This window comes from Engystomops pustulosus, chromosome 4 (assembly GCF_040894005.1).
Source record: "Engystomops pustulosus chromosome 4, aEngPut4.maternal, whole genome shotgun sequence".
Classification (NCBI taxonomy): domain Eukaryota; kingdom Metazoa; phylum Chordata; class Amphibia; order Anura; family Leptodactylidae; genus Engystomops; species Engystomops pustulosus.
In genome coordinates, this window is record NC_092414.1 from 2,993,158 (window position 1) to 3,012,874 (window position 19,717).

The following is a 19,717-nucleotide window of genomic DNA, read 5'->3' on the forward strand; positions in this document are numbered from 1 at the left end:
AGACCATGCTGTGACTATTGGGGTCAGTGCTGAGCAGTGTGTTACCAGTGACCCCCCCACCTGTCCCCCCAGTGCAGACCATGCTGTGACTATTGGGGTCAGTGCTGAGCAGTGTGTTACCAGTGACCCCCCCCACCTGTCCCCCCAGTGCAGACCATGCTGTGACTATTGGGGTCAGTGCTGAGCAGTGTGTTACCAGTGACCCTCCCACCTGTCCCCCCAGTGCAGACCATGCTGTGACTATTGGGGGTCAGTGCTGAGCAGTGTGTTACCAGTGACCCCCCCACCTATCCCCCCCAGTGCAGACCATGCTGTGACTATTGGGGTCAGTGCTGAGCAGTGTGTTACCAGTGACCCTCCCACCTGTCCCCCCAGTGCAGACCATGCTGTGACTATTGGGGTCAGTGCTGAGCAGTGTGTTACCAGTGACCCTCCCACCTGTCCCCCCAGTGCAGACCATGCTGTGACTATTGGGGTCAGTGCTGAGCAGTGTGTTACCAGTGACCCCCCCACCTGTCCCCCCAGTGCAGACCATGCTGTGACTATTGGGGTCAGTGCTGAGCAGTGTGTTACCGGGGACCCCCCCCCACCTGTCCCCCCCAGTGCAGACCATGCTGTGACTATTGGGGTCAGTGCTGAGCAGTGTGTTACCGGGGACCCCCCACCTGTCCCCCCAGTGCAGACCATGCTGTGACTATTGGGGTCAGTGCTGAGCAGTGTGTTACCAGTGACCCCCCCCCCCCACCTGTCCCCCCCAGTGCAGACCATGCTGTGACTATTGGGGTCAGTGCTGAGCAGTGTGTTACCAGTGACCCCACCACCTGTCCCCCCAGTGCAGACCATGCTGTGACTATTGGGGTCAGTGCTGAGCAGTGTGTTACCAGTGACCCCCCCCCACCTGTCCCCCCAGTGCAGACCATGCTGTGACTATTGGGGTCAGTGCTGAGCAGTGTGTTACCAGTGACCCCCCACCTGTCCCCCCCAGTGCAGACCATGCTGTGACTATTGGGGTCAGTGCTGAGCAGTGTGTTACCAGTGACCCCCCCCCACCTGTCCCCCCAGTGCAGACCATGCTGTGACTATTGGGGTCAGTGCTGAGCAGTGTGTTACCAGTGACCCCCCCCTCCTGTCCCCCCAGTGCAGACCATGCTGTGACTATTGGGGTCAGTGCTGAGCAGTGTGTTACCAGTGACCCCCCCACCTGTACCCCCAGTGCAGACCATGCTGTGACTATTGGGGTCAGTGCTGAGCAGTGTGTTACCAGTGACCCCCCCACCTGTCCCCCCAGTGCAGACCATGCTGTGACTATTGGGGTCAGTGCTGAGCAGTGTGTTACCAGTGACCCCCCCACCTGTCCCCCCAGTGCAGACCATGCTGTGACTATTGGGGTCAGTGCTGAGCAGTGTGTTACCAGTGACCCCCCCACCTGTCCCCCCAGTGCAGACCATGCTGTGACTATTGGGGTCAGTGCTGAGCAGTGTGTTACCAGTGACCCCCCACCTGTCCCCCCAGTGCAGACCATGCTGTGACTATTGGGGTCAGTGCTGAGCAGTGTGTTACCGGGACCCCCCCACCTGTCCCCCCAGTGCAGACCATGCTGTGACTATTGGGGTCAGTGCTGAGCAGTGTGTTACCAGTGACCCCCCCACCTGTCCCCCCAGTGCAGACCATGCTGTGACTATTGGGGTCAGTGCTGAGCAGTGTGTTACCGGGGACCCCCCCACCTGTCCCCCCAGTGCAGACCATGCTGTGACTATTGGGGTCAGTGCTGAGCAGTGTTACCAGTGACCCCCCCACCTGTGCCCCCAGTGCAGACCATGCTGTGACTATTGGGGTCAGTGCTGAGCAGTGTGTTACCAGTGACCCCCCCCCCCCACCTGTCCCCCCAGTGCAGACCATGCTGTGCCTATTGGGGTCAGTGCTGAGCAATGTGTTACCAGTGACCCCCCCCCCCCACCTGTCCCCCCAGTGCAGACCATGCTGTGACTATTGGGGTCAGTGCTGAGCAGTGTGTTACCAGTGACCCCCCCACCTGTCCCCCCAGTGCAGACCATGCTGTGACTATTGGGGTCAGTGCTGAGCAGTGTGTTACCAGTGACCCCCCACCTGTCCCCCCAGTGCAGACCATGCTGTGACTATTGGGGTCAGTGCTGAGCAGTGTGTTACCAGTGACCCCCCACCTGTCCCCCCCAGTGCAGACCATGCTGTGACTATTGGGGTCAGTGCTGAGCAGTGTGTTACCAGTGACCCCCCCACCTGTCCCCCCAGTGCAGACCATGCTGTGACTATTGGGGTCAGTGCTGAGCAGTGTGTTACCGGGGACCCTCCCACCTGTCCCCCCAGTGCAGACCATGCTGTGACTATTGGGGTCAGTGCTGAGCAGTGTGTTACCAGTGACCCTCCCACCTGTCCCCCCAGTGCAGACCATGCTGTGACTATTGGGGTCAGTGCTGAGCAGTGTGTTACCAGTGACCCCCCCACCTGTCCCCCCAGTGCAGACCATGCTGTGACTATTGGGGTCAGTGCTGAGCAGTGTGTTACCAGTGACCCCCCACCTGTCCCCCCAGTGCAGACCATGCTGTGACTATTGGGGTCAGTGCTGAGCAGTGTTACCAGTGACCCCCCCACCTGTGCCCCCAGTGCAGACCATGCTGTGACTATTGGGGTCAGTGCTGAGCAGTGTGTTACCAGTGACCCCCCACCTGTCCCCCCAGTGCAGACCATGCTGTGACTATTGGGGTCAGTGCTGAGCAGTGTGTTACCAGTGACCCCCCCACCTGTCCCCCCAGTGCAGACCATGCTGTGACTATTGGGGTCAGTGCTGAGCAGTGTGTTACCAGTGACCCCCCCCACCTGTCCCCCCAGTGCAGACCGTGCTGTGTCTATTGGGGTCAGTGCTGAGCAGTGTGTTACCAGTGACCCCCCCTCCTGTCCCCCCAGTGCAGACGATGCTGTGACTATTGGGGTCAGTGCTGAGCAGTGTGTTACCGGTGACCCCCCCACCTGTCCCCCCAGTGCAGACGATGCTGTGACTATTGGGGTCAGTGCTGAGCAGTGTGTTACCAGTGACCCCCCCCCCCCCCCACCTGTCCCCCCAGTGCAGACCATGCTGTGACTATTGGGGTCAGTGCTGAGCAGTGTGTTACCAGTGACCCCCCCACCTGTCCCCCCAGTGCAGACCATGCTGTGACTATTGGGGTCAGTGCTGAGCAGTGTGTTACCAGTGACCCCCCCACCTGTCCCCCCAGTGCAGACCATGCTGTGACTATTGGGGTCAGTGCTGAGCAGTGTGTTACCAGTGACCCCCCACCTGTCCCCCCAGTGCAGACCATGCTGTGACTATTGGGGTCAGTGCTGAGCAGTGTGTTACCAGTGACCCCCCCACCTGTCCCCCCCAGTGCAGACGATGCTGTGACTATTGGGGTCAGTGCTGAGCAGTGTGTTACCAGTGACCCCCCCCTCCTGTCCCCCCAGTGCAGACCATGCTGTGACTATTGGGGTCAGTGCTGAGCAGTGTGTTACCAGTGACCCCCCCACCTGTCCCCCCAGTGCAGACCATGCTGTGACTATTGGGGTCAGTGCTGAGCAGTGTGTTACCAGTGACCCCCCACCTGTCCCCCCAGTGCAGACCATGCTGTGACTATTGGGGTCAGTGCTGAGCAGTGTGTTACCAGTGACCCCCCCCCACCTGTCCCCCCAGTGCAGACCATGCTGTGACTATTGGGGTCAGTGCTGAGCAGTGTGTTACCGGGGACCCCCCCACCTGTCCCCCCAGTGCAGACCATGCTGTGACTATTGGGGTCAGTGCTGAGCAGTGTGTTACCAGTGACCCTCCCACCTGTCCCCCCAGTGCAGACCATGCTGTGACTATTGGGGTCAGTGCTGAGCAGTGTGTTACCAGTGACCCCCCCACCTGTCCCCCCAGTGCAGACCATGCTGTGACTATTGGGGTCAGTGCTGAGCAGTGTGTTACCAGTGACCCCCCCACCTGTCCCCCCAGTGCAGACCATGCTGTGACTATTGGGGTCAGTGCTGAGCAGTGTGTTACCAGTGACCCCCCACCAGTCCCCCCCAGTGCAGACCATGCTGTGACTATTGGGGTCAGTGCTGAGCAGTGTGTTACCGGGGACCCCCCACCTGTCCCCCCAGTGCAGACCGTGCTGTGACTATTGGGGTCAGTGCTGAGCAGTGTGTTACCAGTGACCCCCCCACCTGTCCCCCCAGTGCAGACCATGCTGTGACTATTGGGGTCAGTGCTGAGCAGTGTGTTACCAGTGACCCCCCACCTGTCCCCCCAGTGCAGACCATGCTGTGACTATTGGGGTCAGTGCTGAGCAGTGTGTTACCAGTGACCCCCCCCCCCACCTGTCCCCCCAGTGCAGACCATGCTGTGACTATTGGGGTCAGTGCTGAGCAGTGTGTTACCAGTGACCCCCCAGCTGTCCCCCCAGTGCAGACGATGCTGTGACTATTGGGGTCAGTGCTGAGCAGTGTTACCAGTGACCCCTCCACCTGTCCCCCCAGTGCAGACCATGCTGTGACTATTGGGGTCAGTGCTGAGCAGTGTGTTACCAGTGACCCCCCCACCTGTCCCCCCAGTGCAGACCATGCTGTGACTATTGGGGTCAGTGCTGAGCAGTGTGTTACCAGTGACCCCCCACCTGTCCCCCCAGTGCAGACCATGCTGTGACTATTGGGGTCAGTGCTGAGCAGTGTGTTACCAGTGACCCCCCCACCTGTCCCCCCAGTGCAGACAATGCTGTGACTATTGGGGTCAGTGCTGAGCAGTGTGTTACCGGGGACCCCCCCACCTGTCCCCCCAGTGCAGACCATGCTGTGACTATTGGGGTCAGTGCTGAGCAGTGTGTTACCGGGGACCCTCCCACCTGTCCCCCCAGTGCAGACGATGCTGTGACTATTGGGGTCAGTGCTGAGCAGTGTGTTACCAGTCACCCCCCCACCTGTCCCCCCAGTGCAGACGATGCTGTGACTATTGGGGTCAGTGCTGAGCAGTGTGTTACCAGTGACTCCCCCACCTGTCCCCCCAGTGCAGACCATGCTGTGACTATTGGGGTCAGTGCTGAGCAGTGTGTTACCAGTGACCCCCCCACCTGTCCCCCCAGTGCAGACCATGCTGTGACTATTGGGGTCAGTGCTGAGCAGTGTGTTACCAGTGACCCCCCCACCTGTCCCCCCAGTGCAGACCGTGCTGTGACTATTGGGGTCAGTGCTGAGCAGTGTGTTACCGGGGACCCCCCCACCTGTCCCCCCAGTGCAGACCATGCTGTGACTATTGGGGTCAGTGCTGAGCAGTGTGTTACCAGTGACCCCCCACCTGTCCCCCCAGTGCAGACCATGCTGTGACTATTGGGGTCAGTGCTGAGCAGTGTGTTACCAGTGACCCCCCCCCACCTGTCCCCCCAGTGCAGACCATGCTGTGACTATTGGGGTCAGTGCTGAGCAGTGTGTTACCAGTGACCCCCCCACCTGTCCCCCCAGTGCAGACCATGCTGTGACTATTGGGGTCAGTGCTGAGCAGTGTGTTACCAGTGACCCCCCCCACCTGTCCCCCCAGTGCAGACGATGCTGTGACTATTGGGGTCAGTGCTGAGCAGTGTGTTACCAGTGACCCCCCCACCTGTCCCCCCAGTGCAGACCATGCTGTGACTATTGGGGTCAGTGCTGAGCAGTGTGTTACCAGTGACCCTCCCACCTGTCCCCCCAGTGCAGACCATGCTGTGACTATTGGGGTCAGTGCTGAGCAGTGTGTTACCAGTGACCCCCCCCCCCACCTGTCCCCCCAGTGCAGACCATGCTGTGACTATTGGGGTCAGTGCTGAGCAGTGTGTTACCAGTGACCCCCCACCTGTCCCCCCAGTGCAGACCATGCTGTGACTATTGGGGTCAGTGCTGAGCAGTGTGTTACCAGTGACCCCCCCACCTGTCCCCCCCAGTGCAGACGATGCTGTGACTATTGGGGTCAGTGCTGAGCAGTGTGTTACCAGTGACCCTCCCACCTGTCCCCCCAGTGCAGACCATGCTGTGACTATTGGGGTCAGTGCTGAGCAGTGTGTTACCAGTGACCCCCCACCTGTCCCCCCAGTGCAGACCATGCTGTGACTATTGGGGTCAGTGCTGAGCAGTGTGTTACCAGTGACCCCCCCACCTGTCCCCCCAGTGCAGACCGTGCTGTGACTATTGGGGTCAGTGCTGAGCAGTGTGTTACCAGTGACCCCCCCACCTGTCCCCCCAGTGCAGACCATGCTGTGACTATTGGGGTCAGTGCTGAGCAGTGTGTTACCAGTGACCCCCCCACCTGTCCCCCCAGTGCAGACCATGCTGTGACTATTGGGGTCAGTGCTGAGCAGTGTGTTACCGGGGACCCCCCGCATCTCTTTGTTCTTCAGTCTTAATTACTCAGGACTAATTCTTTCTCTGCGACATTTGTTTTTCCAGAGCGACAACAAAATGAACAAGAAGAAACGCGCGGCAGATAGAGGGGGGGGGGGGGGGGCCCCGCAGGGGGGACGTGCGGCCACAAGACGAGACGGTCACTTATTCATCCTCATTAGTAATGCCAGCTAATTACTTCTGGAGGAAACACTAATTAGCCGCAGTCTCACCTCATTAATCTTATCTGATGAATAGTGGAGATTGTACAAAGATCTATGGAGGCGTCATCTACTGCTACTGTACCAAAGCCGCAGCTGTGCACAGGCTACAAGCCCCCATCCAGTGCAAGACCCTGACAGATACAGTATGACCCGCAGCTCATGCCTATAACCCAATATCCTAATCACCTCTACCCCCTGACCTCTGCCTATACCCTAATCACCCCTACACCCTGACCTCAGCCTATACCCTAATCACCTCTACCCCCTGACCTCTGCCTATACCCTAATCACCCCTACACCCTGACCTCAGCCTATACCCTAATCACCTCTCCACCCTGACCTCAGCCTATACCCTAATCACCTCTACACCCTGACCTCAGCCTATACCCTAATCACCTCTACACCCTGACCTCAGCCTATAACCCTAATCACCTCTACACCCTGACCTCAGCCTATACCCTAATCACCTCTACACCCTGACCTCAGCCTATACCCTAATCACCTCTACACCCTGACCTCAGCCTATACCCTAATCACCTCTACACCCTGACCTCAGCCAATACCCTAATCACCCCTACACCCTGACCTCAGCCTATACCCTAATCACCTCTACACCCTGACCTCAGCCTATACCCTAATCACCCCTACACCCTGACCTCAGCCTATAATCCTAATCACCCCTACACCCTGACCTCAGCCTATACCCTAATCACCTCTACACCCTGACCTCAGCCTATACCCTAATCACCTCTACACCCTGACCTCAGCCTATAACCCTAATCACCTCTACCCCCTGACCTCAGCCTATACCCTAATCACCCCTACACCCTGACCTCAGCCTATACCCTAATCACCTCTACACCCTGACCTCAGCCTATACCCTAATCACCCCTACACCCTGACCTCAGCCTATACCCTAATCACCTCTACACCCTGACCTCAGCCTATACCCTAATCACCTCTACCCCCTGACCTCAGCCTATACCCTAATCACCTCTACCCCCTGACCTCAGCCTATACCCTAATCACCCCTACACCCTGACCTCAGCCTATACCCTAATCACCTCTACACCCTGACCTCAGCCTATAACCCTAATCACCTCTACACCCTGACCTCAGCCTATAACCCTAATCACCCCTACACCCTGACCTCAGCCTATAACCCTAATCACCTCTACACCCTGACCTCAGCCTATACCCTAATCACCTCTACACCCTGACCTCAGCCAATATCCTAATCACCCCTACACCCTGACCTCAGCCTATACCCTAATCACCCCTACACCCTGACCTCAGCCAATACCCTAATCACCCCTACACCCTGACCTCAGCCTATACCCTAATCACCTCTACACCCTGACCTCAACCTATACCCTAATCACCTCTACACCCTGACCTCAGCCAATACCCTAATCACCCCTACACCCTGACCTCAGCCTATACCCTAATCACCTCTACATCCTGACCTCAGCCTATACCCTAATCACCTCTACACCCTGACCTCAGCCTATACCCTAATCACCCCTACACCCTGACCTCAGCCTATACCCTAATCACCTCTACACCCTGTCCTCAGCCTATACCCTAATCACCTCTACACCCTGACCTCAGCCTATACCCTAATCACCCCTACACCCTGACCTCAGCCTATACCCTAATCACCTCTACACCCTGACCTCAGCCTATAACCCTAATCACCTCTACACCCTGACCTCAGCCTATACCCTAATCACCCCTACACCCTGACCTCAGCATATACCCTAATCACCTCTACACCCTGACCTCAGCCTATAACCCTAATCACCTCTACACCCTGACCTCAGCCTATACCCTAATCACCTCTACACCCTGACCTCAGCCTATACCCTAATCACCTCTACACCCTGACCTCAGCCAATACCCTAATCACCCCTACACCCTGACCTCAGCCTATACCCTAATCACCTCTACACCCTGTCCTCAGCCTATACCCTAATCACCTCTACACCCTGACCTCAGCCTATACCCTAATCACCCCTACACCCTGACCTCAGCCTATACCCTAATCACCTCTACACCCTGACCTCAACCTATACCCTAATCACCTCTACACCCTGACCTCAACCTATACCCTAATCACCTCTACACCCTGACCTCAGCCAATACCCTAATCACCCCTACACCCTGACCTCAGCCTATAACCCTAATCACCCCTACACCCTGACCTCAGCCTATAACCCTAATCACCTCTACCCCCTGACCTCAGCCTATACCCTAATCACCCCTACACCCTGACCTTAGCCTATAACCCTAATCACCTCTACCCCTGACCTCAGCCTATACCCTAATCACCTCTACACCCTGACCTCAGCCTATACCCTAATCACCTCTACCCCCTGACCTCAGCCTATAACCCTAATCACCTCTACCCCTGACCTCAGCCTATACCCTAATCACCTCTACACCCTGACCTCAGCCTATACCCTAATCACCTCTACACCCTGACCTCAGCCTATACCCTAATCACCTCTACACCCTGACCTCAGCCTATAACCCTAATCACCCCTACACCCTGACCTCAGCCTATACCCTAATCACCTCTACACCCTGACCTCAGCCTATACGCTAATCACCCCTACACCCTGACCTCAGCCTATACCCTAATCACCTCTACACCCTGACCTCAGCCAATACCCTAATCACCCCTACACCCTGACCTCAGCCTATACCCTAATCACCTCTACACCCTGTCCTCAGCCTATACCCTAATCACCTCTACACCCTGACCTCAGCCTATACCCTAATCACCCCTACACCCTGACCTCAGCCTATACCCTAATCACCTCTACACCCTGACCTCAACCTATACCCTAATCACCTCTACACCCTGACCTCAACCTATACCCTAATCACCTCTACACCCTGACCTCAGCCAATACCCTAATCACCCCTACACCCTGACCTCAGCCTATAACCCTAATCACCCCTACACCCTGACCTCAGCCTATAACCCTAATCACCTCTACCCCCTGACCTCAGCCTATACCCTAATCACCCCTACACCCTGACCTTAGCCTATAACCCTAATCACCTCTACCCCTGACCTCAGCCTATACCCTAATCACCTCTACACCCTGACCTCAGCCTATACCCTAATCACCTCTACCCCCTGACCTCAGCCTATAACCCTAATCACCTCTACCCCTGACCTCAGCCTATACCCTAATCACCTCTACACCCTGACCTCAGCCTATACCCTAATCACCTCTACACCCTGACCTCAGCCTATACCCTAATCACCTCTACACCCTGACCTCAGCCTATAACCCTAATCACCCCTACACCCTGACCTCAGCCTATACCCTAATCACCTCTACACCCTGACCTCAGCCTATACGCTAATCACCCCTACACCCTGACCTCAGCCTATACCCTAATCACCTCTACACCCTGACCTCAGCCTATACCGTAATCACCTCTACCCCCTGACCTCAGCCTATACCCTAATCACCTTTACACCCTGACCTCAGCCTATACCCTAATCACCTCTACACCCTGACCTCCGCCTATACCCTAATCACCTCTACACCCTGACCTCAGCCTATACCCTAATCACCTTTACACCCTGACCTCAGCCTATACCCTAATCACCTCTACACCCTGACCTCAGCCTATAACCCTAATCACCTCTACACCCTGACCTCAGCCTATACCCTAATCACCTCTACACCCTGACCTCAGCCTATACCCTAATCACCTCTACACCCTGACCTCAGCCTATACCCTAATCACCTCTACACCCTGACCTCAGCCTATACCCTAATCACCTCTACACCCTGACCTCAGCCTATACCCTAATCACCTCTACACCCTGACCTCAGCCTATACCCTAATCACCTCTACACCCTGACCTCAGCCTATACCCTAATCACCTCTACACCCTGACCTCAGCCTATACCCTAATCACCTCTACACCCTGACCTCAGCCTATACCCTAATCACCTCTACCCCCTGTCCTCAGCCTATACCCTAATCACCTCTACACCCTGACCTCAGCCTATACCCTAATCACCTTTACACCCTGACGTCAGCCTATACCCTAATAACCCTTACACCCTGACCTCAGCCTATACCCTAATCACCTCTACACCCTGACCTCAGCCTATACCCTAATTACCTCTACACCCTGACCTCAGCCTATACCCTAATCACCTCTACACCCTGACCTCAGCCTATACCCTAATCACCCCTACACCCTGACCTCAGCCTATACCCTAATCACCTCTACCCCCTGACCTCAGCCTATACCCTAATCACCCCTACACCCTGACCTCAGCCTATAACCCTAATCACCCCTACACCCTGACCTCAGCCTATAACCCTAATCACCTCTACACCCTGACCTCAGCCTATAACCCTAATCACCCCTACACCCTGACCTCCGCCTATACCCTAATCACCTCTACACCCTGACCTCAGCCTATACCCTAATCACCCCTACACCCTGACCTCAGCCTATAACCCTAATCACCCCTACACCCTGACCTCAGCCTATACCCTAATCACCCCTACCCCCTGACCTCAGCCTATACCCTAATCACCTCTACACCCTGACCTCAGCCTATACTCTAATCACCTCTACACCCTGACCTCAGCCTATACCCTAATCACCTCTACACCCTGACCTCAGCCTATACCCTAATCACCCCTACCCCCTGACCTCAGCCTATACCCTAATCACCTCTACACCCTGACCTCAGCCTATACTCTAATCACCCCTACACCCTGACCTCAGCCTATAACCCTAATCACCCCTACACCCTGACCTCAGCCTATACCCTAATCACCCCTACCCCCTGACCTCAGCCTATACCCTAATCACCTCTACACACTGACCTCAGCCTATACTCTAATCACCTCTACACCCTGACCTCAGCCTATACCCTAATCTCCCCTACACCCTGACCTCAGCCTATACCCTAATCACCTCTACACCCTGACCTCAGCCTATACCCTAATCACCTCTACACCCTGACCTCAGCCTATACTCTAATCACCTCTACACCCTGACCTCAGCCTATACCCTAATCACCTCTACACCCTGACCTCAGCCTATACCCTAATCACCCCTACACCCTGACCTCAGCCTATACCCTAATCACCTCTACACCCTGACCTCAGCCTATACCCTAATCACCTCTACCCCCTGACCTCAGCCTATACCCTAATCACCTCTACCCCCTGACCTCAGCCTATACCCTAATCACCTCTACACCCTGACCTCAGCCTATACCCTAATCACCCCTACACCCTGACCTCAACCTATACCCTAATCACCTCTACACCCTGACCTCAGCCAATACCCTAATCACCCCTACACCCTGACCTCAGCCTATACCCTAATCACCTCTACACCCTGACCTCAGCCTATAACCCTAATCACCTCTACACCCTGACCTCAGCCTATAACCCTAATCACCCCTACACCCTGACCTCAGCCTATACCCTAATCACCTCTACACCCTGACCTCAGCCTATACCCTAATTACCTCTACACCCTGACCTCAGCCTATAACCCTAATCACCCCTACACCCTGACCTCAGCCTATACCCTAATCACCTCTACACCCTGACCTCAGCCTATACCCTAATCACCTCTACACCCTGACCTCAGCCTATACCCTAATCACCCCTACACCCTGACCTCAGCCTATAACCCTAATCACCTCTACACCCTGACCTCAGCCTATACCCTAATCACCTCTACACCCTGACCTCAGCCTATACCCTAATCACCTCTACACCCTGACCTCAGCCTATACCCTAATCACCCCTACACCCTGACCTCAGCCTATACCCTAATCACCTCTACACCCTGACCTCAGCCTATACCCTAATCACCCCTACACCCTGACCTCAGTCTATACCCTAATCACCTCTACACCCTGACCTCAGCCTATACCCTAATCACCTCTACACCCTGACCTCAGCCTATACCCTAATCACCTCTACACCCTGACCTCAGCCTATAACCCTAATCACCCCTACACCCTGACCTCAGCCTATAATCCTAATCACTCTACACCATGACCTCAGCCTATACCCTAATCACCTCTACACCCTGACCTCAGCCTATAACCCTAATCACCTCTACACCCTGAGTTGTAGTATTCCCTCCCTCCTAAATGCCACTGTTTTATCTACAGCTTTCACTTCTTTTGAGCTAATGAGCTTTCTTTGATTTAAGGACATTTACCACCAGGATGAAGGATTATAAACCAAGTACTCTGACATACTAGTGTATGTCCTCTCTGGTAGAACCTACTATTTTTTAAGCTTTCTCTGCTCTTGTTTTTTTAGGAAAAAAAGCTTTAAAATGATGCAAATGACCCTGAGGGGCTCCAAGCTCCATTAAAAACTATGAAGCCTGGAGCCCCTCAGGCTCATTTGCATCATTTTAAAAAAACCAGGGCAAATAATAAGGGCATAAAAAGCTAAATGTTTAGCAGATCCTGGCAGAGCGGGCGCACACCAGTATGTCAGTGCTTGGTTTATAATCCTTTACCCTGGTGGTAGATGTCTATTGAAGGGGCTTTCCAACCAAGCAGGTTAGGCCCTATCAACAGGAAGAGATGATGGGGGTTTCAGTGTTGAGACACCCCCAAATCACAAGAACATGGGGTCCCAGGTACCTCCGTTGGACCACTCATTGCTTCTCGAGATGAATGGAGCTGGAGGAGATTGCTGAGCACAGCTGTCTGCTCCATTCATCTCTATGGATCTGACGGAGATTGCTGAGCACAGCTGTCTGCTCCATTCATCTCTATGGATCTGGCGGAGATTGCTGAGCACAGCTGTCTGCTGCATTCATCTCTATGGTGCTGACGGAGATTGCTGAGCACAGCTGTCTGCTCCATTCATCTCTATGGATCTGGCGGAGATTGCTGAGCACAGCTGTCTGCTGCATTCATCTCTATGGTGCTGACGGAGATTGCTGAGCACAGCTGTCTGCTCCATTCATCTCTATGGATCTGGCGGAGATTGCTGAGCACGGCTGTCTGCTCCATTCATCTCTATGGATCTGGCGGAGATTGCTGAGCACAGCTGTCTGCTCCATTCATCTCTATGGATCTGGCGGAGATTGCTGAGCACAGCTGTCTGCTCCATTCATCTCTATGGATCTGGCGGAGATTGCTGAGCACAACTGTCTGCTCCATTCATCTCTATGGATCTGGCGGAGATTGCTGAGCACGGCCGTCTGCTCCATTCATCTCTATGGATCTGGCGGAGATTGCTGAGCACAGCTGTCTGCTCCATTCATCTCTATGGATCTGGCGGAGATTGCTGAGCACAGCTGTCTGCTCCATTCATCTCTATGGAGCTGACGGAGATTGCTGAGCACGGCCGTCTGCTCCATTCATCTCTATGGATCTGGCGGAGATTGCTGAGCACAGCTGTCTGCTCCATTCATCTCTATGGATCTGGCGGAGATTGCTGAGCACGGCTGTCTGCTCCATTCATCTCTATAGATCTGGCGGAGATTGCTGAGCACGGCCGTCTGCTCCATTCATCTCTATGGATCTGGCGGAGATTGCTGAGCACAGCTGTCTGCTCCATTCATCTCTATGGATCTGGCGGAGATTGCTGAGCACGGCTGTCTGCTCCATTCATCTCTATGGAGCTGACGGAGATTGCTGAGTACAGCTGTCTGCTCCATTCATCTCTATGGAGCTGGCGGAGATTGCTGAGCACAGCTGTCTGCTCCATTCATCTCTATGGATCTGGCGGAGATTGCTGAGCACAGCTGTCTGCTCCATTCATCTCTATGGATCTGGCGGCGATTGCTGAGCACAGCTGTCTGCTCTATTCATCTCTATGGATCTGGCGGCGATTGCTGAGCACAGCTGTCTGCTCCATTCATCTCTATGGATCTGGCGGAGATTGCTGAGCACAGCTGTCTGCTCCATTCATCTCTATGGATCTGGCGGCGATTGCTGAGCACAGCTGTCTGCTGCATTCATCTCTATGGAGCTTACGGAGATTGCTGAGTACAGCTGTCTGCTCTATTCATCTCTATGGAGCTGATGGTGATTGCTGAGCACAGCTGTCTGCTCTATTCATCTCTATGGTGCTGACGGTGATTGCTGAGCACGGCCTTCTGCTCCATTCATCTCTATGGAGCTGATGGAGATTGCTGAGCACGGCTGTCTGCTCCATTCATCTCTATGGATCTGGCGGCGATTGCTGAGCACGGCTGTCTGCTCCATTCATCTCTATGGAGCTGACGGAGATTGCTGAGCACAGCTACCTGCTCTATTCATCTCTATGGAGTGACGGAGATTGCTGAGCACAGCTGTCTGCTCCATTCATCTCTATGGTGCTGACGGAGATTGCTGAGCACAGTTACCTGCTCTATTCATCTCTATGGAGCTGACGGAGATTGCTGAGCACGGCCGTCTGCTCTATTCATCTCTATGGAGCTGACGGAGATTGCTGAGCACAGCTGTCTGCTCCATTCATCTCTATGGAGCTGACGGAGATTGCTGAGCACAGCTACCTGCTCTATTTATCTCTATGGAGTGACGGAGATTGCTGAGCACGACCATCTGCTCCATTCATCTCTATGGTGCTGACGGAGATTGCTGAGCACGGCCGTCTGCTCCATTCATCTCTATGGAGCTGACGGAGATTGCTGAGCACAGTTACCTGCTCTATTCATCTCTATGGAGCTGACGGAGATTGCTGAGCACGGCCGTCTGCTCTATTCATCTCTATGGAGCTGACGGAGATTGCTGAGCACAGCTGTCTGCTCCATTCATCTCTATGGAGCTGACGGAGATTGCTGAGCACAGCTACCTGCTCTATTTATCTCTATGGAGCTGACGGAGATTGCTGAGCACAGCTACCTGCTCTATTTATCTCTATGGAGCTGACGGAGATTGCTGAGCACAGCTGTCTGCTCTATTCATCTCTATGGAGTGACGGAGATTGCTGAGCACGGCCATCTGCTCCATTCATTTCTATGGAGCTGACAGAGATTGCTAAGCACACCTACCTGCTCCATTGATCTCTATGGAGCTGATGGAGATTGCTGAGCACAGTTACCTGCTCCATTCATCTCTATGGAGCTGATGGAGATTGCTGAGCACGGCCGTCTGCTCCATTCATCTCTATGGAGTGACAGAGATTGCTTAGCACAGCTGTCTGCTCCATTCATCTCTATGGAGCTGACTGAGATTGCTGAGCAAAGCTGTCTGCTCCATTCATCTCTATGGAGCTGACGGAGATTGCTGAGCACGGCCGTCTGCTCCATTCATCTCTATGGAGCTGACGGAGATTGCTGAGCACAGCTGTCTGCTCCATTCATCTCTATGGAGCTGACGGAGATTGCTGAGCACAGCTGTCTGCTCCATTCATCTCTATGGAGCTGACGGAGATTGCTGAGCACAGCTGTCTGCTCCATTCATCTCTATGGACCTGATGGAGATTGCTGAGCACAGCTGTCTGCTCCATTCATCTCTATGGAGCTGACGGAGATTGCTGAGCACAGCTGTCTGCTCCATTCATCTCTATGGACCTGATGGAGATTGCTGAGCACAGCTGTCTGCTCCATTCATCTCTATGGAGCTGACGGAGATTGCTGAGCACAGCTGTCTGCTCCATTCATCTCTATGGAGCTGACGGAGATTGCTGAGCACAGCTGTCTGCTCCATTCATCTCTATGGAGCTGACGGAGATTGCTGAGCACAGCTGTCTGCTCCATTCATCTCTATGGACCTGATGGAGATTGCTGAGCACAGCTGTCTGCTCCATTCATCTCTATGGTGCTGGCGGAGATTGCTGAGCACAGCTGTCTGCTCCATTCATCTCTATGGAGCTGATGGAGATTGCTGAGCACGGCTGTCTGCTCCAGACTGGCGAAATGCATAAGCACATTCTCCTTATACCCCCGGGGCACTTTCTTGAATAACCCATATAAAACACCATTTTCCTGAAATAATTGCCCCTGGGGCTCATGTTGGGAGGTGGAGACCGGTCACAGCTTTACTATCACATATCTTGATATAAATAGTTATAAAACTCAAATTTCAGCATTATACACATTTTAATGTAAATCGCCACAGCGAAGAAAACGGCTCGACTGCACTATGGCCATCCGGACTCCCAGATGACAAGTCGGCCAGACGAGCAAAGCAGTATTCCATTATCTCTCCATTTCTCACTGCCAGCTGTGACTTCGTTATGAAACCCGGAAATCTCATCATACACCTTCCAAAGTAAATCTCCACGGTGACAAACATGGCTCAAATGCACATCCGGACTCCCAGATGACACCATTATTTCTCCATTTCTCACTTACTTATAAAAGCGGTAATCTCAGCATCATAGACATTTTTAGGTAAATCTCCATAAGAAAAATGGCTCGTACTGCACTATGCCCATCCGGACTCCCAGATGACAAGTCGGCCAGACGAGCAAAGCAGTATTCCATTATCTCTCCATTTTTCACTTCTTTATAAAACCTGGAAATCTCATCATACACATTTTTAGGTAAATCTCTGTAAGAAAAACGGCTCAGACTGCACTATGCCCATCCAGACTCCCAGATGACAAGTCGGACAGACGAGCAGCACATCCATCCTCTCTCCATTTCTTTCCGCCATCTGTGACTTCAGGGCCATAAAACATGGAAAATATTAACAGTACAACATAAAACTGCAACTTGTAGGGAGGGAGGGGGGGCGGCTTTGGTGCCGCAGATCAAAGAGGAAGAGGAGGAGCTGACAGCCCCTTATAAAACCAGGAAACAGGAAGCAGAGGGGAGGAGAAAACACTCTAGCAACACCCAGCTCAATAAAGTGCCAAGTTATCCCTGTAGTGCAGAGACTAACCTAGAAGCAGCATTCACCAGTCCAGGTGCACCTTCCCTAATTGGTCAGGAGTACACCACATTCATCTCTATAGAGCTGACGGAGATTGCTGAGCACAGCTGTCTGCTCCATTCATCTCTATGGAGCTGACGGAGATTGCTGAGCACGGCTGTCTGCTCCATTCATCTCTATGGAGCTGACGGAGATTGCTGAGCACGGCTGTCTGCTCCATTCATCTCTATGGAGCTGACGGAGATTGCTGAGCACGGCCGTCTGCTCTCCAGTCCCACTTTCCGTATACGTCTTCCTCTCCTCAGCAGCTGCTAGAGATGGCAAGTCCCGCTCCTCTGGCTCCAGAAGACTCCCTGTTAAATGTATTATAGGGGGTCCCAGTTGAGGGGTGGAGTCAGTAATAAAGGGTCGGGGTTATAAAGATCCATTGGCTCCTCCTGCTGTCATGTCTGTTGCTGGTTATCAATCTGCTCCAATCTTATCCTGGGATTGCTAAGAGGTATAGTGTGATGGTAATGGTATGGTATGCTCTGGTGGGGGTATGAGTGGCACTATGGTGTGGTGGGGGAGGTATGAGTGGCACTATGGTGTGGTGGGGGTGGTATGAGTGGCACTATGGTGTGGTTGGGGCTATGAGTGGCACTATGGTGTGGTGGGGGTGGTATGAGTGGCACGATGGTGTGGTGGGGGTGGTATGAGTGGCACCATGGTGTGGTGGGGGTGGTATGAGTGGCACCATGGTGTGGTGGGGGTATGAGTGGCACCATGGTGTGGTGGGGGTGGTATGAGTGGCACCATGGTGTGGTGGGGTGGTATGAGTGGCACCATGGTGTGGTGGGGGTGGTATGAGTGGCACCATGGTGTGGTGGGGGTGGTATGAGTGGCACTATGGTGTGGTGGGGGTGGTATGAGTGGCACTATGGTGTGGTGGGGGTGGTATGAGTGGCACCATGGTGTGGTGGGGGTGGTATGAGTGGCACCATGGTGTGGTGGGGGTGGTATGAGTGATATTATTTTGTGTACATTGTGGGTGACAGTTATATTTGCAGATATCCGGGTACTGATTGCCGTCTTGTAGCGGTCACACTATTTGGGGTGCAGTGTTCCTGTACTGGTTTCTTTCGGGGCAGAATATTCATTACTAGAGGAAATGTATTACGTTGGATTGTTTTTGTGTTTCTTTATCTGCAGAGATGAGCCCTGGCTGGAAGAAGCTGACATGGCGGCCAGGGTGGAGAAGCAAAGAAGACGTGAGATGTGATCTGCCAGACGACAAGCTTACAGAAAAAGCTGTTGTTATCCAAGAGCTGACACTCCTGCAGCTTCTCCTCTCTGTTACTCTCTGTTATCTGCTCCTATGAGAAGGAGCCACATGATGGCGTCTTATACTGCGCCAGATTTATGATCCAGCATCAGACCCGGAGATAAATCTGCTGCAGGATAAATCTGTCTGTATCCGAGGGACAGCCGAGAAATCCGAGTAATATTGGTTCTGCTGCTACATCTAGTTATCTAATATCTATAGTAATCTTGGTTCTGGTCCTGTATGTATGTAGTAATCTTGGTTCTGGTCCTGTATGTATGTAGTTATCTTGGTTCTGGTCCTGTATGTATGCAGTCATCTTGGTTCTGGTCCTGTATGTATGTAGTAATCTTGGTTCTGGTCCTGTATGTATGTAGTCATCTTGGTTCTGGTCCTGTATGTATGTAGTCATCTTGGTTCTGGTCCTGTATGTATGTAGTAATCCTGGTTCTGGTCCTGTATGTATGTAGTAATCTTGGTTCTGGTCCTGTATGTATGTAGTCATCTTGGTTCTGGTCCTGTATGTATGTAGTCATCTTGGTTCTGGTCCTGTATTTATGTAGTCATCTTGGTTCTGGTCCTGTATGTATGCAGTCATCTTGGTTCTGGTCCTGTATGTATGTAGTAATCTTGGTTCTGGTCCTGTATGTATGCAGTCATCTTGGTTCTGGTCCTGTATGTATGCAGTCATCTTGGTTCTGGTCCTGTATGTATGCAGTCATCTTGGTTCTGGTCCTGTATGTATGTAGTCATCTTGGTTCTGGTCCTGTATGTATGTAGTCATTTTGGTTCTGGTCCTGTATGTATGCAGTCATCTTGGTTCTGGTCCTGTATGTATGCAGTCATCTTGGTTCTAGTCCTGTATGTATGAAGTCATCTTGGTTCTGGTACTGTATGTATGCAGTCATCTTGGTTCTGGTCCTGTATATATGCAGTCA